Source organism: Narcine bancroftii, chromosome 4, assembly GCF_036971445.1.
Source record: "Narcine bancroftii isolate sNarBan1 chromosome 4, sNarBan1.hap1, whole genome shotgun sequence".
NCBI classification, from domain to species: domain Eukaryota; kingdom Metazoa; phylum Chordata; class Chondrichthyes; order Torpediniformes; family Narcinidae; genus Narcine; species Narcine bancroftii.
The window spans coordinates 29,783,837-29,790,815 of record NC_091472.1 but is presented as its reverse complement, the minus strand read 5'-3'; positions in this window follow the sequence as shown (position 1 = coordinate 29,790,815).

Sequence of the window (6,979 nt, the reverse complement as noted above, 5' to 3'; positions counted from 1 at the left end):
CCGGCCCATCATAGACATAATCATTGAATTTTGATAGACGAAAACCACTGCCTGTGGCTCTTTTTCACTGTGTGGCATTCTTTAGCTCAAATGGCATTTCGAAGAATTCAAAGAGGCCTAACGGGGTGATGATGGTGGTCTTGGGGATATATCCCCGCACAAGGTCCACCTAGGTGAAGATCCTTTTCCCGTGCAGGTTAGCCACGATGTCCTGGATGTGCACCATGGAGTACCGATTTGGTGTTGTGGCCTCGTTGAGCCAGTGGTAGTTGCCGCATGGTCTCCAGCCCCCAGTTGCTTTGGGTATCATGTGCAGAGGATAAGCCCATGGACTGTCCAACCACCGTACGATGCTGAGCTCCTCCAGCTTCCTGAATTCCTCCTTCGCCAGCTGGAGCTTCTCAAGAGGAAGGTTTCTTGCTCTTGTGTGGAGCTGTGGGCCCTGGGTCAGGATATGGTGCTGTACTCCATGTCAGAGCATCATTAAATAGGGGGGTGAGCACTGCAGCAAATTCGCCAGGACCCTGACGTACTCATTGTCCGACCTCCGTACAGATTCCAGGTGGAGTGCTGGGAGCCTGGCATCTTTGAGGGGGGAGGCTTGAAAAGTCTTGGCGTGGACAAATCTCCTTCCCTTGAGGACCACTAGCAGGGTGTGGGCGTGCAGGAATTCTGTCCCGAGGAGCGGCTGTTCCACTGCAGCCAACATGAAGACCCATGAAAAGAGGCTGCCTTCCAACTGAAGTTGGACCTTCCAGGTACTGTAGGTCAGGATCGTGCTGTTGTTGGCAGCCCTCAGCATGGGGCCCAATTGCCTGTTCTTGGTGTCCTGTCCCGACGGGGGCAGGATGTTAACCTTTGGTCCTGTGTCCACAAGGAAGCGTGGTCTGGATTGGCGGTCCCAAATATACAGGTGGCTGTCTTGGTGGCCAGCCAATGTGGCCATTAGCAATGGCTGGCCATGGCGTTTCCCTGAAATGTTCATGGCAGCCTGCACCAGCGGAGTCCGGCACCCCATCTCTGGTTGTAGAAGCACCACTGTTCATCTGGACCATCTCTTCTTGGGTGCTGTTGTTCTCTCAGTGACTCTGCACAGGTCTGACTGCGGGGTTTAGAGACAAGCCCCACAGATGCTGAGCACTCTCTCTTCTGTTTCCACAGAACGTCCGCTCATGCTGCGACTTTCTGGGGGATGCAGATTCCACATTAGCCAGGAGCAGTTGGATGTCCTCAGGCAGTTGCTCCAGGAATGCCTGGTCAAACATAATGCTGGGCTCTTGTTTGCCCAGGATGGCCAGCATCTCGTTCATGAGGACTGATGAGGGCATGTCCCCTAGCTCGTCCAGGTGGAGTAGATGTGCCCCGCTTTCATGCCATGAGAGCCAGAATGTCTCGATCAGCAAGTCCTTGAAGGCAGTGTATGTGCCTTCAGATTGGGGCTCCTGGATGAAGTTGGTCACCCAGCCTGTTGTGTCCTGGTCCAGGGCGCTCACCACATGATAGTACCGTGTGGATTCTGCTGTGATCTGCCAGATATAGATAGAACTGTGTCTCAGCTTAGTCAAACCATATGCATGGTTGATTTGTCCAGAAGGTTGGCAGCTTGAGAACGACTGCATTTGACTGCTGCCTGTTTGCTCATCGCTGGGTTTAGATGCCATCTAAACCATCAGGGTCACTAATTGTAGCTGCGCGCTACTTGAAAGAAGGCACACACATGCAGTGTAGTCAGGTTAAGCTCTGAATTTTATTAGGGCTCAGGCCCGACTTTTATACTTACACTATTCTCGACATGACCCTCCCCCCCAACCTTGGCTGACATCACAACATGCACAACGAAAGCTGGTTTCCTGCGCGCGGGTATTTTCCTGCATAACAATGCCCTTTTTCGCCGTGTATTGTCCCTGTCTGCTGGCTGTGCAGCAAGACCAACGTCATTTTGGGGTCACTGGCCTTTAGCTGCCTTTGCTGTTCACCTGCCGATATGCTTGCTGGGGCCAATCCCACTGTGTGGGCTGCTGGCCTTTGGTTTAGCTCACCGCACAGAGCACCAGCTCAATTGTCGCGGCGGCAGGCCACCACAGCAGAACTAAATTCTAAGAAACAAACTCCATGCATCTTCAGAAATGTTGAATATTTCTTTGTTGAACCATCTTTCTCAAATTCTAACTCCCCCCCACCCAACAAAATAAAATTGGAAATAGTGTTTCAGTCATCAGTCAATATCTTGTAAATAGACAGGGAAACACTCCTTTTGATGAAACAGTTAACATTTTAGGACAAGCGAATTTTTTTTTTCCATTTGATCGTTAGTTTCAATTCTTAGGAATTCAGTCCTTCCAAAGCTTTTGGTCATTGAGAACTTCCCCAAATTAATTACTTGTTTTCTTTAAATATTTTGTAAGTTCATAACTCACCAATGAAGGTGCAAGAAGAGATCAAGGTTCTACTTGGAGATCACCAATTGTCACAATAAGCAATTAAAAACATTGTTTTCAATCATGAACTGAAAAGACCTTGATTCTGGAATACATTTGAATATTGAGTGCCAAAGTTTCTAGTGCCAAAGTAAACAATAGTAGAGCAGCAGAGACAGAAGGCAATCTTGTCTAGTGGTTGTTTTTAAAGTGAAGAGAAATCAATCCACAAACTGGTTAAAAAAAAGTTAGAGGAGAAAAGTGTGTCTTTTTAAATTTATTACATTATCGCTAATTTTTCCAAATGAAACTCCAATAATCAATGATATCATTCTTTGCATAGCCATCTAAAAAAGTCTAGTTATTATTTTTGAGCTGGCATAATGGTTAATTGTTTAGAAAAGAGTTGCAATTTTCATATATAGCAATATGGTGTGTGGGTGCATACGTCTCCACCTCACTGATTATCAAGACAGTCGCACCCCAAGGATGTGTGCTTGGGGTGCGCCTGTGACTGTGCGACCAGGAACAATTCCAACGTTATTGACAAGTTTGTTGATTACATCAGTCGTCGGCAGAATCACAAATGGCAATGTGGAAGTGTGCAGGAGGGAGCTAGATCAGCTTGTTGAATGGTGTAATGAAAACAACCTTGCGCTCAACATCAGCAAGATCAAAGAGATGATTGTGGATTTCAGGAGGAAGTCAGGGGACGATGACCTGGTCCTCATCGAGGGCTCAGTCGTGGAGAGGGTCAAGATTTTCAAATTCAGAACTCTCATACAATGAATTCATGTCCAGGCAGAGGTGGGAAACAGATCTCAATATTGTAATTGCTGAGCAAATATATGCTGATTTATGTAGGGACTGTATGACCCATTCTATTTTTATAATGATTAGTTCAATATAATTTCCTTCATCAGTTATATCATACACCACAGGAATTGAATAGATTGAAAACAGATTTATCAGATCATCTCCAACATAGAAGTACTCGAGATGGCAGAGGCCGACAGCATCGAATCCACGCTGCTGAAGATCAAACTGCGCTGGGTAGGTCACGTCTCACGAATGGAGGACCATCGCCTTCCCAAGATCGTGTTATATGGCGAGCTCTCCACTGGCCACCGTGACAGAGGTGCACCAAAGAAGAGGTACAAGGACTGCCTAAAGAAAGTTCTTGGTGCCTGCCACATTGACCACCGCCAGTGGGCTGATATCGCCTCAAACCGTGCATCTTGGCGCCTCACAGTTCGGTGGGCAGCAACCTCCTTTGAAGAAGACCGCAGAGCCCACCTCACTGACAAAAGACAAAGGAGGAAAAACCCAACACCAACCCACCAATTTTCCCCTGCATCCGCTGCAACCGTGCCTGCCTGTCCCGCATCGGACTTTGTCAGCCACAAACGAGCCTGCAGCTGACGTGGACATTACCCCTCCATAAATCTTCATCCGCGAAGCCAAGCCAAAGAAAGAAGATTTAGGTGTGGTGAAGATGTAGGAATTTTCTTGCATTCAACTTGGTCTTGTCCTAATGTAAGGCCCTTTTGGGCAGATTTACGAAATTTTTTTGGAAACAAGTTACAGGAATTGTTCCAGGATTTATTTTTTAATGGGAAACATTGAAGGAATGTGAGTACAGGCAGTTAGGTAGGGAGTTAAAAAGAAGGACCGCAAAGGGGGTAATCTCTGGACTACTCCCTGTGCCACGTGACAGTGTGAATAGAAATAGAATGAGTTGGAGGATTAACACGTGGCTGAAGGGGTGGAGTAAGGGGCAGGGTTTTAAGTTTCTGGATAACTGGGACCTTTTTTGGGGGAGATGTGACCTGTACAGTAAGGACGGGTTACACTTAAATCCCAGGGGGACCAGAATCCTGGCAGAGGTATTTGCTAGGGCTACTCAGGATCCTTTAAACTAGAATGGTTGGGGGGAGGGAACAAAATAGTACAGAGCAGTAAGGAGAAGGTTAGAATGCAAACAAAGAAAGTTTGTAGTAAGTATTTGAATATGGATGGGCAGGTGATAGAGGAGGGAAGTGCTCTGGAAGAAGATGAAGGACAATTGGCAGGAAAAGTAAATAATGTTGTTCTTAAAGATGAGGGAAAACAGGGATTAAAAATTGGGAAATCCCTGAAATTCATATATTTTAATGCCAGGAGTATTGTAAAAAAGGTGGATGAGCTGAAGGTGTGGATTGATACTTGGAAGTATGATGTGGTAGCGATTAGTGAGACATGGTTGCAGGAGGGATGTGATTGGCAACTGAATATCCCTGGGTTTCGTTGCTTTAGGTGTGATAGAGTCGGAGGGGCAAGAGGAGGTGGGGTTGCATTGCTTGTCAGGGAAAATATTACAGCGGTGCCTAGGAAGGATAAATTAGAGGGCACATCCACGGAGGCTATTTTGGTGGAACTGAGGAGTAGGAAAGGAGAGGTTACACTTGTAGGGGTGTATTATATACCACCCGGAGGGGACCGAGACCTAGAGGAGCAAATCTGTAGGGAGATAGTAGATATTTGTGATAAGCACAGGGTTGTAATTATGGGAGATTTTAATTTTCCACATATAGATTGGGAAACACATTCTGTGAAATGTGTGCAAGATAGTTTTTTACAACAATATGTAGAGGTGCCGACCAGAGAAGGAGCAGTGTTAGATCTACTGTTGGCAAATGGGATGGGTCAAGTGACGGAGGTTAGTGTTGGCGAGCACTTCGGGTCCAGTGATCATAATGCCATCAGCTTCAATGTCATTATGGAAAGAGAGAAATCAGGGCCAAGGATTGAGGTTTTTGATTGGGGAAAAGCTAGATTTGAGGAGATGCCAAAGGACTTGCAGGGTGTGCATTGGGACAATTTGTTTTATGGGCAGGATGTAGTAGAGAGATGGAAGTCTTTTAAAGATCAGATTTTGAGAGTGCAAAAGCTTTATGTTCCTGTTAGGTTAAAAGGAGGGGCAAAAGGTTTGAGAGAGCCGTGGTTTTCAAGGAATATTGGAAACTTGGTTCGAAGAAAAAGGGAGGCGTACATTAGATATAAGAAGCATGGAGTTAAGGAGATGTTTGAAAGATACATTGAATGTAAGAGGAATCTTAAGAGAGGAATTAGGAAAGCTAAAAGAAGGTACGAGAAAACTATGGCAAGCAGGGTGAAAACTAATCCAAAAGAGTTCTACAAATATGTTAATAGTAAGAGGAAAGCTAGAGACAAAATTGGTCCCTTAGAAAATCAGAGCGGAAAACTGTGTGTGGAGCCGAGAGAAATGGGGGAGATATTGAACAGTTTCTTTTCTTCGGTATTCACTAAGGAGAAGGATATTGGGAGATGTGAGATAAAAAAAGCAAATTGGGTAAATATGGGGAATATAGAGATTACAAAAGGTGTAGTTTTAAGGCTTTTGAAGAATATAAAGGTGGATAAGTCTCTGGGACCAGACGGGATCTTCCCCAGGACATTGAGAGAAGTGAGGGAGGAAATAGCAGAGGCTCTGGCGGTAATTTTCCAAATGTCATTAGATATGGGGATAGTGCCGGAGGATTGGCGCATTGCGCATGTGGTTCCGTTACTTAAAAAAGGGTTCAAGGAGGAAGCCTGGCAACTATCGGCCTGTAAGTTTGACGTCTGTGGTAGGTAAATTAATGGAGAAAATTCTTAGAGATAGTACTTATAAACATCTGGATAGACAGGGTCTGATCAGGAGCACTCAACATGGATTTGTGGGAGGAAGGTCATGTTTGACCAATCTGATTGAATTTTTTGAAGAGGTGACTAGGAATGTGGATGAGGGTAGCGCAGTGGATGTTGTCTATATGGACTTCAGTAAGGCCTTCGATAAGGTACCACATGGAAGGTTAGTTAGGAAGGTGCAGTCTTTAGGTATAAATTTTAAGATAGTCAAATGGATTGAACATTGGCTGAAAGGGAGAGGCCAAAGAGTGGTAGTGGATAATTGTCTGTCAGGTTGGAGGCCGGTGACCAGTGGTGTGCCTCAAGGATCTGTATTGGGCCCATTGTTGTTCGTTATATACATTAATGATCTAGATGATGGGGTGGTGAATTGGATTAGTAAATATGCAGACGATACTAAGATAGGTGGAATAGTGGATAATGAAGGTTTTCAAGGATTGCAGAGGGATTTGGGCTGCTTAGAAAAGTGGGCTGAAAAATGGCAGATGGAATTTAATGCTGATAAGTGTGAGGTGCTTCATTTTGGTAAGAAGAATCAGAATAGGACATACGTGGTAAATGGGAGAGCATTGAGGAATACAGAAGAGCAGAAAGATTTAGGAGTAACGGTACATCGTTCCCTGAAGGTAGAAACTCACGTGAATAGGGTGGTGAAGAAGGCTTTTAGTATGCTGGCCTTTATCAATTATTGCATGGAATATAGGAGTTGGGAGGTGATGTTGAGATTGTATAAGACGTTGGTGCGGCCTAATTTGGAGTTCTGTGTGCAGTTCTGGTCGCCTAATTATAGGAAGGATATAAACAGAGTGGAGAGAGTGCAGAGAAGGTTTACCAGAATGTTGCCTGGGTTTAAGCATCTGGAGTATGGGGAG